At 48.3% G+C, this 21,290-nt stretch overlaps 1 non-coding gene across 1 annotated transcript; it reads right to left on the bottom strand.

The window, feature by feature from the left end:
- Nucleotides 1–16,161: 16,161 nt before the first annotated feature.
- Nucleotides 16,162–16,268, bottom strand: LOC141151321 (U6 spliceosomal RNA). The gene has a single exon (XR_012247008.1). It is a non-coding gene; the product is annotated as a U6 spliceosomal RNA (small nuclear RNA).
- Nucleotides 16,269–21,290: the final 5,022 nt, after the last annotated feature.

Raw genomic sequence — 21,290 nt, 5'->3', positions numbered from 1 at the left:
CTCAGTGCCACATACAGGTAATAATGCCCCCTCAGTGCCACATACAGGTAATAATGCCCCCTCAGTGCCACATACAGGTAATAATGCCCCCTCAGTGCCACATACAGGTAATAATGCTCCCTCAGTGCCACATACAGGTAATAATGCTCCCTCAGTGCCACATACAGGTAATAATGCCCCCTCAGTGCCACATACAGGTAATAATGCCCCTCAGTGCCACATACAGGTAATAATGCCCCCTCAGTGCCAAATACAGGTAATAATGCACCTCAGTGCCACATACAGGTAGTAATGCCCCCTCAGTGCCACATACAGGTTATAATGCCCCTCAGTGCCACATACAGGTAATAATGCCCCTCAGTGCCACATACAGGTAATAATGCCCCTCAGTGCCACATACAGGTAATAGTGCCCCTCAGTGCCACATACAGGTAATAATGCCCCCTCAGTGCCACATACAGCTAATAATGCCCCTCAGTGCCACATACAGGTAATAATGCCCCTCAGTGCCACATACAGGTAATAATGCCCCTCAGTGCCACATACAGGTAATAATGCCCCCTCAGTGCCACATACCAGTAATAATGCCCCCTCAGTGCCACATACAGGTAATAATGCCCCCTCAGTTCCACATACAGGTAATAATGCCCCTCAGTGCCACATACAGGTAATAATGCCCCTCAGTGCCACATAAAGGTAATAATGCCCCTCAGTGCCACATAGAGGAAATAATGCCTCCTCAGTGCCACATAGAGGTAATAATGCCCCTCAGTGCTACATACCGGTAATAATGCCCCCTCAGTGCCACATACAGGTAATAATGCCCCCTCAGTGCCACAAACCGGTAATAATGCCCCCTCAGTGCCACATACCAGTAATAATGCCCCCTCAGTGCCACATACAGGTAATAATGCCCCCTCAGTGCCACATACAGGTAATAATGCCCCCTCAGTGCCACATACAGGTAATAATGCCCCTCAGTGCCACATACAGGTAATAATGCCCCTCAGTGCCACATACAAGTAATAATGCCCCCTCAGTGCCACGTACAGGTAATAATGCCCCTCAGTGCCACATACAGGTAATAATGCCCCTCAGTGCCACATACCGGTAATAATGCCCCCTCAGTGCCACATACAGGTAATAATGCCCCCTCAATGCCATATACAGGTAATAATGCTCCCTCAGTGCCACATACAGGTAATAATGCCCCTCAGTGCCACATACAAGTAATAATGCCCCCTCAGTGCCACATACAGGTAATAATGCCCCTCAGTGCCACATACAGGTAATAATGCCCCTCAGTGCCACATACCGGTAATAATGCCCCCTCAGTGCCACATACAGGTAATAATGCCCCTCAGTGCCACATACAGGTAGTAATGCCCCCTCAGTGCCACATACAGGTAATAATGCCCCTCAGTGCCACATACAGGTAATAATGCCCCTCAGTGCCACATACAGGTAATAATGCCCCTCAGTGCCGCATACAAGTAATAATGCCCCCTCAGTGCCACATACAGGTAATAATGCCCCTCAGTGCCACATACAGGTAATAATGCCCCCTCAGTGCCACATACAGGTAATAATGCTCCCTCAGTGCCACATACAGGTAATAATGCCCCTCAGTGCCACATACAAGTAATAATGCCCCCTCAGTGCCACATACAGGTAATAATGCCCCTCAGTGCCACATACAGGTAATAATGCCCCTCAGTGCCACATACAGGTAATAATGCCCCCTCAGTGCCACATAAAGGTAATAATGCCCCATCAGTGCCACATACAGGTAATAATGCTCCCTCAGTGCCACATACAGGTAATAATGCCCCCTCAGTGCCACATACAGGTAATAATGCCCCCTCAGTGCCACATACAAGTAATAATGCCCCTCAGTGCCACATACAGGTAATAATGCCCCCTCAGTGCCACATAAAGGTAATAATGCCCCCTCAGTGCCACATACAGGTAATAATGCTCCCACAGTGCCACATACAGGTAATAATGCCCCCTTAGTGACACATACAGGTAATAATGCCCCCACAGTGCCACATACAGGTAATAATGCCCCTCAGTGCCACATACAGGTAATAATGCCCCTCAGTGCCACATACCAGTAATAATGCCCCCTCCGTGCCACATACAGGTAATAATGCCCCCTCAGTGCCACATACAGGTAATAATGCCCCCTCAGTGCCACATACAGGTAATAATGCCCCCTCAGTGCCACATACAAGTAATAATGACGCCTCAGTGCCACATACTGGTAATAATGCCCCTCAGTGCCACATACAGGTAATAATGCCCCTCAGTGCCACATACAGGTAATAATGCCCCCTCAGTGCCACATACTGGTAATAATGCCCCCTCAGTGCCACATACAGGTAATAATGACCCCTCAGTGCCACATACAGGTAATAAAGACCCCTCAGTGCCACATACAAGTAATAATGCCCCCTCAGTGCCACATACAGGTAATAATGCCCCCTCAGTGCCACATACAGGTAATAATGCACCTGAGTGCCACATACCAGTAATAATGCCCCCACAGTGCCACATACAGGTAATAATGTCCCCTCAGTGCCACATACAAGTAATAATGCCCCCACAGTGCCACATACCAGTAATAATGCCAATCAGTGCCACATACAGGTAATAATGCCCCCTCAGTGCCACATACCAGTAATAATGCCACTCAGTGCCACATACAGGTAATATTGACGCCTCAGTGCCACATACAGGTAATAATGCCCCCTCAGTGCCACATACAGGTAATAATGCCCCCTCAGTGCCACATACAGGTAATAATGCCCCCTCAGTGCCACATACAGGTAATAATGCTCCCTCAGTGCCACATACAGGTAATAATGCTCCCTCAGTGCCACATACAGGTAATAATGCCCCCTCAGTGCCACATACAGGTAATAATGCCCCTCAGTGCCACATACAGGTAATAATGCCCCCTCAGTGCCACATACAGGTAATAATGCCCCTCAGTGCCACATACAGGTAGTAATGCCCCCTCAGTGCCACATACAGGTAATAATGCCCCTCAGTGCCACATACAGGTAATAATGCCCGTCAGTGCCACATACAGGTAATAATGCCCCCTCAGTGCCACATACAGGTAATAATGCCCCCTCAGTGCCACATACAGGTAATAATGCCCCTCAGTACCACATACAGGTAATAATGCCCCTCAGTGCCACATTCCGGTAATAATGCCCCACAGTGCCACATACAGGTAATAATGCCCCCTCAGTGCCACATACAGGTAATAATGCCCCTCAGTGCCACATACAGGTAATAATGCCCCTCAGTGCCACATACAGGCAATAGTGCCCCTCAGTGCCACATACAGGTAATAATGCCCCCTCAGTGCCACATACAGATAATAATGCCCCTCAGTGCCACATACAAGTAATAATGCCCCTCAGTGCCACATACAGGTAATAATGCCCCTCAGTGCCACATACAGGTAATAATGCCCCCTCAGTGCCACATACCAGTAATAATGCCCCCTCAGTGCCACATACAGGTTATAATGCCCCTCAGTGCCACATACAGGTAATAATGCCCCTCAGTGCCACATACAGGTAATAATGCCCCCTCAGTGCCACATACAGGTAACAATGCCCCCTCAGTGCCACATACAGGTAATAATGCCCCTCAGTACCACATACAGGTAATAATGCCCCTCAGTGCCACATACCGGTAATAATGCCCCCACAGTGCCACATACAGGTAATAATGCCCCCTCAGTGCCACATACAGGTAATAATTCCCCTCAGTGCCACATACAGGTAATAATGCCCCTCAGTGCCACATACAGGTAATAGTGCCCCTCAGTGCCACATACAGGTAATAATGCCCCCTCAGTGCCACATACAGCTAATAATGCCCCTCAGTGCCACATACAGGTAATAATGCCCCTCAGTGCCACATACAGGTAATAATGCCCCTCAGTGCCACATACAGGTAATAATGCCCCCTCAGTGCCACATACCAGTAATAATGCCCCCTCAGTGCCACATACAGGTAATAATGCCCCTCAGTGCCACATACAGGTAATAATGCCCCTCAGTGCCACATAAAGGTAATAATGCCCCTCAGTGCCACATACAGGAAATAATGCCTCCTCAGTGCCACATAGAGGTAATAATGCCCCTCAGTGCTACATACCGGTAATAATGCCCCCTCAGTGCCACATACAGGTAATAATGCCCCCTCAGTGCCACAAACCGGTAATAATGCCCCCTCAGTGCCACATACCAGTAATAATGCCCCCTCAGTGCCACATACAGGTAATAATGCCCCCTCAGTGCCACATACAGGTAATAATGCCCCCTCAGTGCCACATACAGGTAATAATGCCCCTCAGTGCCACATACAGGTAATAATGCCCCTCAGTGCCACATACAAGTAATAATGCCCCCTCAGTGCCACGTACAGGTAATAATGCCCCTCAGTGCCACATACAGGTAATAATGCCCCTCAGTGCCACATACCGGTAATAATGCCCCCTCAGTGCCACATACAGGTAATAATGCCCCCTCAGTGCCATATACAGGTAATAATGCTCCCTCAGTGCCACATACAGGTAATAATGCCCCTCAGTGCCACATACAAGTAATAATGCCCCCTCAGTGCCACATACAGGTAATAATGCCCCTCAGTGCCACATACAGGTAATAATGCCCCTCAGTGCCACATACCGGTAATAATGCCCCCTCAGTGCCACATACCGGTAATAATGCCCCCTCAGTGCCACATACAGGTAATAATGCCCCTCAGTGCCACATACAGGTAGTAATGCCCCCTCAGTGCCACATACATGTAATAATGCCCCTCAGTGCCACATACAGGTAATAATGCCCCTCAGTGCCACATACAGGTAATAATGCCCCTCAGTGCCGCATACAAGTAATAATGCCCCCTCAGTGCCACATACAGGTAATAATGCCCCTCAGTGCCACATACAGGTAATAATGCCCCCTCAGTGCCACATACAGGTAATAATGCTCCCTCAGTGCCACATACAGGTAATAATGCCCCTCAGTGCCACATACAAGTAATAATGCCCCCTCAGTGCCACATACAGGTAATAATGCCCCTCAGTGCCACATACAGGTAATAATGCCCCTCAGTGCCACATACAGGTAATAATGCCCCCTCAGTGCCACATAAAGGTAATAATGCCCCATCAGTGCCACATACAGGTAATAATGCTCCCTCAGTGCCACATACAGGTAATAATGCCCCCTCAGTGCCACATACAGGTAATAATGCCCCCTCAGTGCCACATACAGGTAATAATGCCCCTCAGTGCCACATACAGGTAATAATGCCCCCTCAGTGCCACATAAAGGTAATAATGCCCCCTCAGTGCCACATACAGGTAATAATGCTCCCACAGTGCCACATACAGGTAATAATGCCCCCTTAGTGACACATACAGGTAATAATGCCCCCACAGTGCCACATACAGGTAATAATGCCCCTCAGTGCCACATACAGGTAATAATGCCCCTCAGTGCCACATACCAGTAATAATGCCCCCTCCGTGCCACATACAGGTAATAATGCCCCCTCAGTGCCACATACAGGTAATAATGCCCCCTCAGTGCCACATACAGGTAATAATGCCCCCTCAGTGCCACATACAAGTAATAATGACGCCTCAGTGCCACATACTGGTAATAATGCCCCTCAGTGCCACATACAGGTAATAATGCCCCTCAGTGCCACATACAGGTAATAATGCCCCCTCAGTGCCACATACTGGTAATAATGCCCCCTCAGTGCCACATACAGGTAATAATGACCCCTCAGTGCCACATACAGGTAATAAAGACCCCTCAGTGCCACATACAAGTAATAATGCCCCCTCAGTGCCACATACAGGTAATAATGCCCCCTCAGTGCCACATACAGGTAATAATGCACCTGAGTGCCACATACCAGTAATAATGCCCCCACAGTGCCACATACAGGTAATAATGTCCCCTCAGTGCCACATACAAGTAATAATGCCCCCACAGTGCCACATACCAGTAATAATGCCAATCAGTGCCACATACAGGTAATAATGCCCCCTCAGTGCCACATACCAGTAATAATGCCACTCAGTGCCACATACAGGTAATATTGACGCCTCAGTGCCACATACAGGTAATAATGCCCCCTCAGTGCCACATACAGGTAATAATGCCCCCTCAGTGCCACATACAGGTAATAATGCCCCCTCAGTGCCACATACAGGTAATAATGCCCCCTCAGTGCCACATACAGGTAATAATGCTCCCTCAGTGCCACATACAGGTAATAATGCTCCCTCAGTGCCACATACAGGTAATAATGCCACTCAGTGCCACATACAGGTAATAATGCCCCCTCAGTGCCACATACAGGTAATAATGCCCCTCAGTGCCACATACAGGTAGTAATGCCCCCTCAGTGCCACATACAGGTAATAATGCCCCTCAGTGCCACATACAGGTAATAATGCCCGTCAGTGCCACATACAGGTAATAATGCCCCCTCAGTGCCACATACAGGTAATAATGCCCCCTCAGTGCCACATACAGGTAATAATGCCCCTCAGTACCACATACAGGTAATAATGCCCCTCAGTGCCACATTCCGGTAATAATGCCCCCACAGTGCCACATACAGGTAATAATGCCCCCTCAGTGCCACATACAGGTAATAATGCCCCTCAGTGCCACATACAGGTAATAATGCCCCTCAGTGCCACATACAGGCAATAGTGCCCCTCAGTGCCACATACAGGTAATAATGCCCCCTCAGTGCCACATACAGATAATAATGCCCCTCAGTGCCACATACAAGTAATAATGCCCCTCAGTGCCACATACAGGTAATAATGCCCCTCAGTGCCACATACAGGTAATAATGCCCCCTCAGTGCCACATACCAGTAATAATGCCCCCTCAGTGCCACATACAGGTTATAATGCCCCTCAGTGCCACATACAGGTAATAATGCCCCTCAGTGCCACATACAGGTAATAATGCCCCCTCAGTGCCACATACAGGTAACAATGCCCCCTCAGTGCCACATACAGGTAATAATGCCCCTCAGTACCACATACAGGTAATAATGCCCCTCAGTGCCACATACCGGTAATAATGCCCCCACAGTGCCACATACAGGTAATAATGCCCCCTCAGTGCCACATACAGGTAATAATTCCCCTCAGTGCCACATACAGGTAATAATGCCCCTCAGTGCCACATACAGGTAATAGTGCCCCTCAGTGCCACATACAGGTAATAATGCCCCCTCAGTGCCACATACAGCTAATAATGCCCCTCAGTGCCACATACAGGTAATAATGCCCCTCAGTGCCACATACAGGTAATAATGCCCCTCAGTGCCACATACAGGTAATAATGCCCCCTAAGTGCCACATACCAGTAATAATGCCCCCTCAGTGCCACATACAGGTAATAATGCCCCTCAGTGCCACATACAGGTAATAATGCCCCTCAGTGCCACATAAAGGTAATAATGCCCCTCAGTGCCACATACAGGAAATAATGCCTCCTCAGTGCCACATAGAGGTAATAATGCCCCTCAGTGCTACATACCGGTAATAATGCCCCCTCAGTGCCACATACAGGTAATAATGCCCCCTCAGTGCCACAAACCGGTAATAATGCCCCCTCAGTGCCACATACCAGTAATAATGCCCCCTCAGTGCCACATACAGGTAATAATGCCCCCTCAGTGCCACATACAGGTAATAATGCCCCCTCAGTGCCACATACAGGTAATAATGCCCCTCAGTGCCACATACAGGTAATAATGCCCCTCAGTGCCACATACAAGTAATAATGCCCCCTCAGTGCCACGTACAGGTAATAATGCCCCTCAGTGCCACATACCGGTAATAATGCCCCCTCAGTGCCACATACAGGTAATAATGCCCCCTCAGTGCCATATACAGGTAATAATGCTCCCTCAGTGCCACATACAGGTAATAATGCCCCTCAGTGCCACATACAAGTAATAATGCCCCCTCAGTGCCACATACAGGTAATAATGCCCCTCAGTGCCACATACAGGTAATAATGCCCCTCAGTGCCACATACAGGTAATAATGCCCCCTCAGTGCCACATACCGGTAATAATGCCCCCTCAGTGCCACATACAGGTAATAATGCCCCTCAGTGCCACATACAGGTAGTAATGCCCCCTCAGTGCCACATACAGGTAATAATGCCCCTCAGTGCCACATACAGGTAATAATGCCCCTCAGTGCCACATACAGGTAATAATGCCCCTCAGTGCCGCATACAAGTAATAATGCCCCCTCAGTGCCACATACAGGTAATAATGCCCCTCAGTGCCACATACAGGTAATAATGCCCCCTCAGTGCCACATACAGGTAATAATGCTCCCTCAGTGCCACATACAGGTAATAATGCCCCTCAGTGCCACATACAAGTAATAATGCCCCCTCAGTGCCACATACAGGTAATAATGCCCCTCAGTGCCACATACAGGTAATAATGCCCCTCAGTGCCACATACAGGTAATAATGCCCCCTCAGTGCCACATAAAGGTAATAATGCCCCATCAGTGCCACATACAGGTAATAATGCTCCCTCAGTGCCACATACAGGTAATAATGCCCCCTCAGTGCCACATACAGGTAATAATGCCCCCTCAGTGCCACATACAGGTAATAATGCCCCTCAGTGCCACATACAGGTAATAATGCCCCCTCAGTGCCACATAAAGGTAATAATGCCCCCTCAGTGCCACATACAGGTAATAATGCTTCCACAGTGCCACATACAGGTAATAATGCCCCCACAGTGCCACATACAGGTAATAATGCCCCTCAGTGCCACAAACAGGTAATAATGCCCCTCAGTGCCACATACCAGTAATAATGCCCCCTCAGTGCCACATACAGGTAATAATGCCCCCTCAGTGCCACATACAGGTAATAATGCCCCCTCAGTGCCACATACAAGTAATAATGACGCCTCAGTGCCACATACTGGTAATAATGCCCCTCAGTGCCACATACAGGTAATAATGCCCCTCAGTGCCACATACAGGTAATAATGCCCCCTCAGTGCCACATACTGGTAATAATGCCCCCTCAGTGCCACATACAGGTAATAATGCCCGCTCAGTGCCACATACAGGTAATAATGACCCCTCAGTGCCACATACAGGTAATAAAGACCCCTCAGTGCCACATACAAGTAATAATGCCCCCTCAGTGCCACATACAGGTAATAATGCCCCCTCAGTGCCACATACAGGTAATAATGCACCTCAGTGCCACATACCAGTAATAATGCCCCCACAGTGCCACATACAGGTAATAATGTCCCCTCAGTGCCACATACAAGTAATAATGCCCCCACAGTGCCACATACCAGTAATAATGCCAATCAGTGCCACATACAGGTAATAATGCCCCCTCAGTGCCACATACCAGTAATAATGCCACTCAGTGCCACATACAGGTAATATTGACGCCTCAGTGCCACATACAGGTAATAATGCCCCCTCAGTGCCACATACAGGTAATAATGCCCCCTCAGTGCCACATACCAGTAATAATGCCACTCAGTGCCACATACAGGTAATATTGACGCCTCAGTGCCACATACAGGTAATAATGCCCCCTCAGTGCCACATACAGGTAATAATGCCCCCTCAGTGCCACATACAGGTAATAATGCCCCCTCAGTGCCACATACAGGTAATAATGCTCCCTCAGTGCCACATACAGGTAATAATGCTCCCTCAGTGCCACATACAGGTAATAATGCCCCCTCAGTGCCACATACAGGTAATAATGCCCCTCAGTGCCACATACAGGTAATAATGCCCCCTCAGTGCCACATACAGGTAATAATGCCCCTCAGTGCCACATACAGGTAGTAATGCCCCCTCAGTGCCACATACAGGTAATAATGCCCCTCAGTGCCACATACAGGTAATAATGCCCGTCAGTGCCACATACAAGTAATAATGCCCCCTCAGTGCCACATACAGGTAATAATGCCCCCTCAGTGCCACATACAGGTAATAATGCCCCTCAGTACCACATACAGGTAATAATGCCCCTCAGTGCCACATTCCGGTAATAATGCCCCCACAGTGCCACATACAGGTAATAATGCCCCCTCAGTGCCACATACAGGTAATAATGCCCCTCAGTGCCACATACAGGTAATAATGCCCCTCAGTGCCACATACAGGCAATAGTGCCCCTCAGTGCCACATACAGGTAATAATGCCCCCTCAGTGCCACATACAGGTAATAATGCCCCTCAGTGCCACATACAAGTAATAATGCCCCTCAGTGCCACATACAGGTAATAATGCCCCTCAGTGCCACATACAGGTAATAATGCCCCCTCAGTGCCACATACCAGTAATAATGCCCCCTCAGTGCCACATACAGGTAATAATGCCCCTCAGTGCCACATACAGGTAATAATGCCCCTCAGTGCCACATACAGGTAATAATGCCCCTCAGTGCCACATACAGGTAATAATGCCTCCTCAGTGCCACATACAGGTAATAATGCCCCTCAGTGCTACATACCGGTAATAATGCCCCCTCAGTGCCACATACAGGTAATAATGCCCCCTCAGTGCCACATAACGGTAATAATGCCCCCTCAGTGCCACATACCGGTAATAATGCCCCCTCAGTGCCACATACAGGTAATAATGCCCCCTCAGTGCCACATACAGGTAATAATGCCCCTCAGTGCCACATACAGGTAATAATGCCCCTCAGTGCCACTTACAAGTAATAATGCCCCCTCAGTGCCACATACAGGTAATAATGCCCCTCAGTGCCACATACAGGTAATAATGCCCCTCAGTGCCACATACAGGTAATAATGCCCCCTCAGTGCCACATACAGGTAATAATGCCCCCTCAGTGCCATATACAGGTAATAATGCTCCCTCAGTGCCACATACAGGTAATATTGCCCCTCAGTGCCACATACAAGTAATAATGCCCCCTCAGTGCCACATACAGGTAATAATGCCCCTCAGTGCCCCATACAGGTAATAATGCCCCTCAGTGCCACATACAGGTAATAATGCCCCTCAGTGCCACATACAGGTAATAATGCCCCTCAGTGCCACATACAGGTAATAATGCCCCCTCAGTGCCACATACCAGTAATAATGCCCCCTCAGTGCCACATACAGGTAATAATGCCCCCTCAGTGCCACATACAGGTAATAATGCCCCTCAGTGCCACATACAGGTAATAATGCCCCCTCAGTGCCACATACAGGTAATAATGCCCCCTCAGTGCCACATACAGGTAGTAATGCCCCTCAGTGCCACATACAGGTAATAATGCCCCCTCAGTGCCACATACAGGTAATAATGCCCCCTCAGTGCCACATACAGGTAATAATGCCCCTCAGTGCCACATACAGGTAGTAATGCCCCCTCAGTGCCACATACAGGTAATAATGCCCCTCAGTGCCACATACAGGTAATAATGCCCCTCAGTGCCACATACAGGTAATAATGCCCCTCAGTGCCACATACAAGTAATAATGCCCCCTCAGTGCCACATACAGGTAATAATGCCCCTCAGTGCCACATACAGGTAATAATGCCCCCTCAGTGCCACATACAGGTAATAATGCCCCCTCAGTGCCACATACAGGTAGTAATGCCCCTCAGTGCCACATACAGGTAATAATGCCCCCTCAGTGCCACATACAGGTAATAATGCCCCCTCAGGGCCACATACAGGTAATAATGCCCCTCAGTGCCACATACAGGTAGTAATGCCCCCTCAGTGCCACATACAGGTAATAATGCCTCTCAGTGCCACATACAGGTAATAATGCCCCTCAGTGCCACATACAGGTAATAATGCCCCTCAGTGCCACATACAAGTAATAATGCCCCCTCAGTGCCACATACAGGTAATAATGCCCCTCAGTGCCACATACAGGTAATAATGCCCCCTCAGTGCCACATAAAGGTAATAATGCCCCCTCAGTGTCACATACAGGTAATAATGCTCCCACAGTGCCACATACAGGTAATAATGCCCCCTTAGTGCCACATACAGGTAATAATGCCCCCACAGTGCCACATACAGGTAATAATGCCCCTCAGTGCCACATACCAGTAATAATGCCCCCTCAGTGCCACATACCAGTAATAATGCCCCCTCAGTGCCACATACAGGTAATAATGCCCCCTCAGTGCCACATACAGGTAATAATGCCCCCTCAGTGCCACATACAGGTAATAATGCCCCTCAGTGACACATACCAGTAATAATGCCCCCTCAGTGCCACATACAGGTAATAATGCCCCCTCAGTGCCACATACAAGTAATAATGCCCCTTCAGTGCCACATACAGGTAATAATGCCCCCTCAGTGCCACACACGGGTAATAATGCCCCCTCAGTGCCAGATATGGGTAATAATGCCCCCTCAGTGCCACATACAGGTAATAATGCCCCCTCAGTGCCACATACAGGTAATAATGCCCCTCAGTGCCACATACCAGTAATAATGCCCCCACAGTGCCACATACAGGTAATAATGCCCCCTCAGTGCCACATACAGGTAATAATGCCCCCTCAGTGCCACATACAGGTTATAATGCCCCCTCAGTGCCACATACAAGTAATAATGATGCCTCAGTGCCACATACTGGTAATAATGCCCCTCAGTGCCACATACAGGTAATAATGCCCCCTCAGTGCCACATACAGGTAATAATGCCCCCTCAGTGCCACATACTGGTAATAATGCCCCCTCAGTGCCACATACAGGTAATAATGCCCCCTCAGTGCCACATACAGGTAATAATGACCCCTCAGTGCCACATACAGGTAATAAAGACCCCTCAGTGCCAAATACAAGTAATAATGCCCCCTCAGTGCCACATACAGGTAATAATGCCCCCTCAGTGCCACATACAGGTAATAATGCACCTCAGTGCCACATACCAGTAATAATGCCCCCACAGTGCCACATACAGGTAATAATGCCCCCTCAGTGCCACATACAAGTAATAATGCCCCCACAGTGCCACATACAGGTAATAATGCCCCTCAGTGCCACATACAGGTAATAATGCCCCCTCAGTGCCACATACCAGTAATAATGCCCCTCAGTGCCACATACAGGTAATAATGCCCCCTCAGTGCCACATACAGGTAATAATGCCCCCTCAGTGCCACATACAGGTAATAATGCCCCTCAGTGCCACATACCAGTAATAATGCCCCCACAGTGCCACATACAGGTAATAATGCCCCCTCAGTGCCACATACAGGTAATAATGCCCCCTCAGTGCCACATACAGGTAATAATGCCCCCTCAGTGCCACATACAAGTAATAATGACGCCTCAGTGCCACATACTGGTAATAATGCCCCTCAGTGCCACATACAGGTAATAATGCCCCCTCAGTGCCACATACAGGTAATAATGCCCCCTCAGTGCCACATACTGGTAATAATGCCCCCTCAGTGCCACATACAGGTAATAATGCCCCCTCAGTGCCACATACAGGTAATAATGACCCCTCAGTGCCACATACAGGTAATAAAGACCCCTCAGTGCCAAATACAAGTAATAATGCCCCCTCAGTGCCACATACAGGTAATAATGCCCCCTCAGTGCCACATACAGGTAATAATGCACCTCAGTGCCACATACCAGTAATAATGCCCCCACAGTGCCACATACAGGTAATAATGCCCCCTCAGTGCCACATACAAGTAATAATGCCCCCACAGTGCCACATACAGGTAATAATGCCCCTCAGTGCCACATACAGGTAATAATGCCCCCTCAGTGCCACATACCAGTAATAATGCCCCTCAGTGCCACATACAGTTAATATTGACGCCTCAGTGCCACATACAGGTAATAATGCCCCCTCAGTGCCACATACAGGTAATAATGCCCCTCAGTGCCACATACAGGTAATAATGCCCCCTCAGTGCCACATACAGGTAATAATGCCCCTCAGTGCCACATACAGGTAATAATGCCCTCAGTGCCACATACAGGTAATAATGCCCCTCAGTGCCACATACAGGTAATAATGCCCTCAGTGCCACATACAGGTAATAATGCCCCCTCAGTGCCACATACAGGTAATAATGCCCCTCAGTGCCACATACAGGTAATAATGCCCCCTCAGTGCCACATACAGGTAATCATAGAATCATAGAATCATAGAATCATAGAATGGTAGAGTTGGAAGGGACCTCCTGGGTCATCTGGTCCAACCCCCTGCTCAAAGCAGGATTCACTAAATCATCTTAGACAGATATCTGTTCAGCCTCTGTTTGAAGACATCCATTGAAGGAGAACTCACCACCTCTCGTGGCAGCCTGTTCCACTCATTAATCACCCTCACTGTCAAAAAGTTTTTTCTAATATCTAATCTGTGTCTCCTCCCATTTACTTTCATCCCATTGCTTCTAGTCTTTCCTTGTGCAAATGAGAATAAAGATGATCCTTCTACAATGTGACAGCCCTTGACATATTTGTATACAGCTATTAAGTCTCCTCTCAGTCTTCTTTTTTGCAAGCTAAACATTCCCAAATCCTGCAACCGTTTCTCATAGGACATGGTTTGCAGACCGGTCACCAGTCACCAGTAATAATGCCCCTCAGTGCCACATACAGGTAATAATGCCCCCTCAGTGCCACATACAGGTAATAATGCCCCTCAGTGCCACATACAGTTAATAATGCCCCCTCAGTGCCACATACAGGTAATAATGCCCCTCAGTGCCACATACAGGTAATAATGCCCCTCAGTGCCACATACAGGTAATAATGCCCCTCAGTGCCACATACAGGTAATAATGCCCCTCAGTGCCACATACAGGTAATAATGCCCCCTCAGAGCCACATACAGGTAATAATGCCCCCTCAGTGCCACATACAGATAATAATGCCCCCTCAGTGCCACATACAGGTAATAATGCCCCTCAGTGCCACATACAGGTAATAATGCCCTCAGTGCCACATACAGGTAATAATGCCCCCTCAGTGCCACATACAGGTAATAATGCCCCTCAGTGCCACATACAGGTAATAATGCCCCCTCAGTGCCACATACAGGTAATCATAGAATCATAGAATCATAGAATCATAGAATGGTAGAGTTGGAAGGGACCTCCTGGGTCATCTGGTCCAACCCCCTGCTCAAAGCAGGATTCACTAAATCATCTTAGACAGATATCTGTTCAGCCTCTGTTTGAAGACATCCATTGAAGGAGAACTCACCACCTCTCGTGGCAGCCTGTTCCACTCATTAATCACCCTCACTGTCAAAAAGTTTTTTCTAATATCTAATCTGTGTCTCCTCCCATTTACTTTCATCCCATTGCTTCTAGTCTTTCCTTGTGCAAATGAGAATAAAGATGATCCTTCTACAATGTGACAGCCCTTGACATATTTGTATACAGCTATTAAGTCTCCTCTCAGTCTTCTTTTTTGCAAGCTAAACATTCCCAAATCCTGCAACCGTTTCTCATAGGACATGGTTTGCAGACCGGTCACCAGTCACCAGTAATAATGCCCCTCAGTGCCACATACAGGTAATAATGCCCCCTCAGTGCCACATACAGGTAATAATGCCCCTCAGTGCCACATACAGTTAATAATGCCCCCTCAGTGCCACATACAGGTAATAATGCCCCTCAGTGCCACATACAGGTAATAATGCCCCTCAGTGCCACATACAGGTAATAATGCCCCTCAGTGCCACATACAGGTAATAATGCCCCCTCAGAGCCACATACAGGTAATAATGCCCCCTCAGTGCCACATACAGATAATAATGCCCCCTCAGTGCCACATACAGGTAATAATGCTCCCTCAGTGCCACATACAGGTAATAATGCCCCCTCAGTGCCACATACCGGTAATAATGCCCCCTCAGTGCCACATACAGGTAATAATGCCCCTCAGTGCCACATACAGGTAATAATGCCCCTCAGTGCCACATACAGGTAATAATAACATTTTGTGGTGACAGTGTGAAGCAGCTGATATCACTAATTCAAATTATCAGCTTTCACAAATGAAGAAATGTTCTTTACCTCAGAAAAGGATAAAAAAAAGTTAATTTTAATGCAAAATATGGAACGCTTCACGAATTTGCGTGTCATCCTTCCGCAGGGGCCATGCTAATCTTCTCTGTATCGTTCCAATTTTAGTATATGTGCTGCCGAAGCGAGCACGACACTGCTTTCCTCCTCACCGCTATATATAGTCCATTAGTGTAAAAAATTATAATATGTGGAGATCTTCTAAACCTATTATTAAATTGTTTATTCTGTGAAGCCTTTGTCATTAGTCTATGGAGGTATTCGTTACAATAAAAAATAGCAACTGATTAGCGAAAAATAAATGTTTTGTCACAAACAGATATGGAGATGAGTACGCGCCGCCGAGGATGCTGGGGGAAGTGAGGGGGGAGCTACGGCGCCCGGATGGTTACGTCTAGATTAGAGTAACACGGTGAGGGGATGATGTCACCGGAAGGGGCGGGGCCTCCTCGCTCCACTGCAGGATGCAGGGTTGTTTCTAGACTGGAGTGGCTACTGTGAGGACCTCCTTCCTGCAACTCCACTCTAGACACTTCAGTGCTGAGGTGACTGGCATGGCGCGGCTGCAGCGAGGTCCTCACAGGAGCCTCCAGTGTAGAGGCTCAGCACTGCCAGGACTAGAGAGGAGCTGATAGCTGGAGCTCCTCACAGCCTCCATTCTGGTCACCTCATTACCGGCTAGAATGGAGCTGCTGTAGTGAGGAGGCTAGTAAGGAGCAGGAATAAATTACCTTACAGTTTTTTTCCTTGAATAGGAATAAATGATATAAGTACACACACATCCGCTTTATAAATGTATTGCTTTTAATGCTTTTTTGGAGAATTGCTCAAGTTTTTAATGTAAACATCACAAATATATTATTTACGTTTATATTTTTTACATATTTCTATACGACCAACAAATTCTGCAAAATTCAGATTTTTTTCTGATTAATAAAACTTACATTTTCTAATCATATATTGCAAATTGTCTCTTCAGAGAGGAAGAGAACTAGGACTCTAGCGCCTCCTACAGGAAGTAGCAATCCTAAAAGTCAATATAGACTCTATAAGAAGCCTTGTCACATGACTTAGGATAATAGCCAAACCAGAATCTCAATTTGCAGACACTGTGTTTCGGATACTGCCCCTCGTCAGTGCAAAGTGTGAGATCTGGTTTGGCTGAGTGAGAGGCGTCTGACCGGGATCCATGGGGTAACGTTTCTCCTTGCAGACAGTGACATGTCAAGGTGAGGAGACCCTTGGATCCTAGTTAGACGCCTCTCACTCAGCCAAACCAGATCTCACACTTTGCACTGACGAGGGGCAGTACCCCAAAACACAGTGTCTGCAAATTTTAGATTTTGGTTTTGGCTATTATTCCAAGTCATGTGACAAGATCTGTTAGACAGTCTATATTGAGTTTTAGCATATCTCCCAACTTTTGAAGAAGAGAAAAAGGGATAGATTAAGTGGTTCATGTATGCATGGCCCCCTCATCCCAATCCTAGTATGCATGGCCCCCTCTCTTCCCCAATCCTGGTATGCATGCCCCCCTCATCCCAATCCTAGTTTGCATGGCACCCCTCATCCCCAATCCTGGTATGCATGGACCCCTCATCACCAATCCTGGTATGCATGGCACCCCTCATCCCCAATCCTGGTATGCATGGACCCATCACCAATCCTGGTATGCATGGCACCCCTCATCCCCAATCCTGGTATGCATGGACCCCTCATCACCAATGCTGGTATGCATGACACCTCTCATCCCCAATCCTGGCATGCATGGCACCCCTCATCCCCAATCCTGGTATGCATGGACCCCTCATCCCCTATCATGTTATGCATGGCCCCACATCATTGCACACATGAAAAAAATAAACGCTTCTACTCACCTTCCTTCTGTCTGCTCCAGCGTTGCGTCCTGTTCTGCCAGCAACTGACATCAGCATCTGAGCAGCGCATGACATCACTAACAATGCCCTCAGATGCCGAGGTGAGGTGCGGGGATATTCACTCCTCTCCACGCTGGGACTATGGACGTGGAGAGGAGTGAATAGTCATTCCCCTTAAAAGCATGCACTGTCAGCACGGCTACAGCTCCTGCTGCAGCTCAGCGATCCTGTGTGCCTGCTACAAAAGAAAATGAATATTCACTCTTCACCACATCCATGGGAGTGGAGAAGAGTGAATATTCATTCTCTCTAATTATGGGCACAGAGGATCGCTGAGCCGCAGCAGGAGCTGGCGGCTGCGATTGACAGTGTGTGCTATTAAGGAGAATGAATATTCACTCCTCTCTACTGCCATGGGCGTGGAGGAGAGTGAATATAAATTTTCTTTATCAGAGGGCACAGGTGGTAGCTGCAGCTTCCAGCTACTACCTATGCCCCGCTGCTCCACCGCTGCAACCCCTCTACCATCCTCCACAGCCAGAATGTATAGAAGCCGGGAGAACCGCTGAGCTGTGACAGGAAGCGAGACTGAGCCCTCAAAGCGGGACAGTCCAGCCGAATACTGGATGTGTGGGAGCTATGGTTTTAGGATTGCTACTTCCTATAAGTGGCACTACAGATCTAGTTCTCTTTCTCTCTGAAGAGACAATTTGCATATTTGCCAGAGGAGCATTGTGGCTCAAAAGTCTCCTCACCTTAGCATGTCAGGCTTGACATGACCCCTCAGTGCCACTTACAAGTAAAAATGCCACCTCAGCGCCACATACAAGTAAAAATGTGCCTCCTCAGCGCCGCCTTCAAGTAATAATGCCACCTCAATGCTACATACAGGTAATAATGCCCCCTCAGTGTGACATACATGTAATAATAATGCCCCTTCAGTGCCACATACCAGTAATAATGCCCCCACCTTACCAAGCACCATTAATAATGCCACCTCAGTGCCACATACAAGTAATAATGCCCCCTCAGTGCCATATACAAGTAATAATGCCCCCCTCAGTTCCACATACAGGTAACAATTCCCCCTCAGTGCCACATACAAGTAATAATGACCCCCTCAGTTCCAAGCACCATTAATAATGCCATCTCAGTGCCACATACAGATAATAATGCCATACACAGTGGCACATAAAAGTAATAATGCCCCCTCACTGGCACATACAAGTAATAATGCCATCTCAGTGCCACACACAAGTAATAATGCCATCTCAGTGCCACATACAGGTAATAATGCCCCCTCAGTGCCACATACAGGGAATAATGCCCCCTCAGTGCCACATACAGGGAATAATGCCCCCTCAGTGCCACATACAGGTAATAATGCCCCTCAGTGCCACATACCAGTAATAATGCCCCCTCAGTGCCACGTATAACTAATAATGCCCCATTAGTGGCACGTACAAGTAATAATGCCCCCTCAGTGCCACATACAGATAATAATGTCCCCTCAGTGCCACATAACAGCAATAATGCCCCCTCAGTGCCACGTACAAGTAATAATGCCCCCTCAGTGCCACATCCAAGTAGCAATGTCCCCTCAGTGCCACATACAAGTAATAATGCCCCCTCAGTGCCACGTACAGATAATAATGCCCCCTCAGTGCCACATACAAGTAATAATGCCCCCTCAGTGCCACATACAAGTAATAATGCCAGCTCAGTGCCACATACAAGTAATAATGCCCCCTCAGTGCTACATACAGGTAATAATGACCCCCTCAGTGCCACATACTGGTAATAATGCCCCTCTCCTCGGTGTCTGAGGGCATTGTTAGTGATGTCATGCGCTACTCAGATGCTGATGTCAGTTGCTGGCAGAACAGGACGCAAGGCTGGTGCAGACAGAAGGAAGATGAGTAGAAGCGTTTATTTTTTTCATGTGTGCAGTGATGTGGGGCCATGCATAACATGATAGGAGATGAGGGGTCCATGCATACCAGGATTGGGGATGTGCGGTGCCATGCATGCCAGGATTGGGGATGAGAGGTGCCATGTATACCAGGATTGGTGATGAGGGGTCCATGCATACCAGGATTTGGGATGAGGGGTGCCATCCTTACCAGGTTTGGGATGAGGGGTGCAATGCATGCCAGGATTCTTGATGAGGGGGCCGTGCATACCAGGATTGGGGATGAGGGGTCCACACATACCAGGGTTAGGCATGAGAGGTGCCATGCATACCAGGATTGGGGATGAGGGGTGCCATGCATACCAGGATTGGGTATGAGGGGTGCCATGCATAGCAGGATTGGGGATGAGGGGTGCCATGCATACCAGGATTGGGGATGAGGGGTGCCATGCATACCAGGATTGGGGATGAGGGGTGCCATGCATACCAGGATTGGGGATGAGGGGTGCCATGCATACTAGGATTGGGATGAGGGGGCCATGCATACCAGAATTGGTGATGAGGGGGCTATGCATACCAGGATTGGGATGAGGGGGCAATGCATACCAGGATTGGGGATGAGGGGTCCATGCATACCAGGATTGGAGATGAGGGGTGCCATCCTTACCAGGTTTGGGATGAGGGGTGCCATGCATGCCAGGATTCTTGATGAGGGGGCCGTGCATACTAGGATTGGGGATGAGGGGTCCACACATACCAGGGTTAGGCATGAGAGGTGCCATGCATACCAGGATTGGGGATGAGGGGTGCCATGCATACCAGGATTGGGGATGAGGGGTGCCATGCATAGCAGGATTGGGGATGAGGGGTGCCATGCATACCAGGATTGGGGATGAGGGGTGCCATGCATAGCAGGATTGGGGATGAGGGGTGTCATGCATACCAGGATTGGGGATGAGGGGTGCCATGCATACCAGGATTGGGATGAGGGGGCCATGCATACCAGAATTGGTGATGAGGGGGCTATGCATACCAGGATTGGGATGAGGGGGCAATGCATACCAGGATTGGGGATGAGGGGTCCATGCATACCAGGATTGGGGATGAGGGGTGCCATGCATACCAGGATTGGTGATGAGGGGTCCATGCATACCAGGATTGTGGATGAGGGGTGCCATGCAAACTAGGATTGGGATGAGGGGGGCATGCATACCAGGATTGGGGAAGAGAGGGGGCCATGCATACTAGGATTGGGATGAGGGGGCCATGCATACATGAACCACTTAATCTATCCCTTTTTCTCTTCTTCAAAAGTTGGGAGATATGCTAAAACTCAATATAGACTGTCTAACAGATCTTGTCACA

The sequence above is a fragment of the Phyllobates terribilis genome, unplaced genomic scaffold, assembly GCF_046119375.1.
Source record: "Phyllobates terribilis strain yellow unplaced genomic scaffold, ASM4611937v1 Scaffold_5__5_contigs__length_657084704, whole genome shotgun sequence".
NCBI lineage: Eukaryota > Metazoa > Chordata > Amphibia > Anura > Dendrobatidae > Phyllobates > Phyllobates terribilis.
The sequence above is the reverse complement of the archived record's forward strand: the minus strand, read 5'-3'. Positions and strand labels throughout refer to the sequence as shown.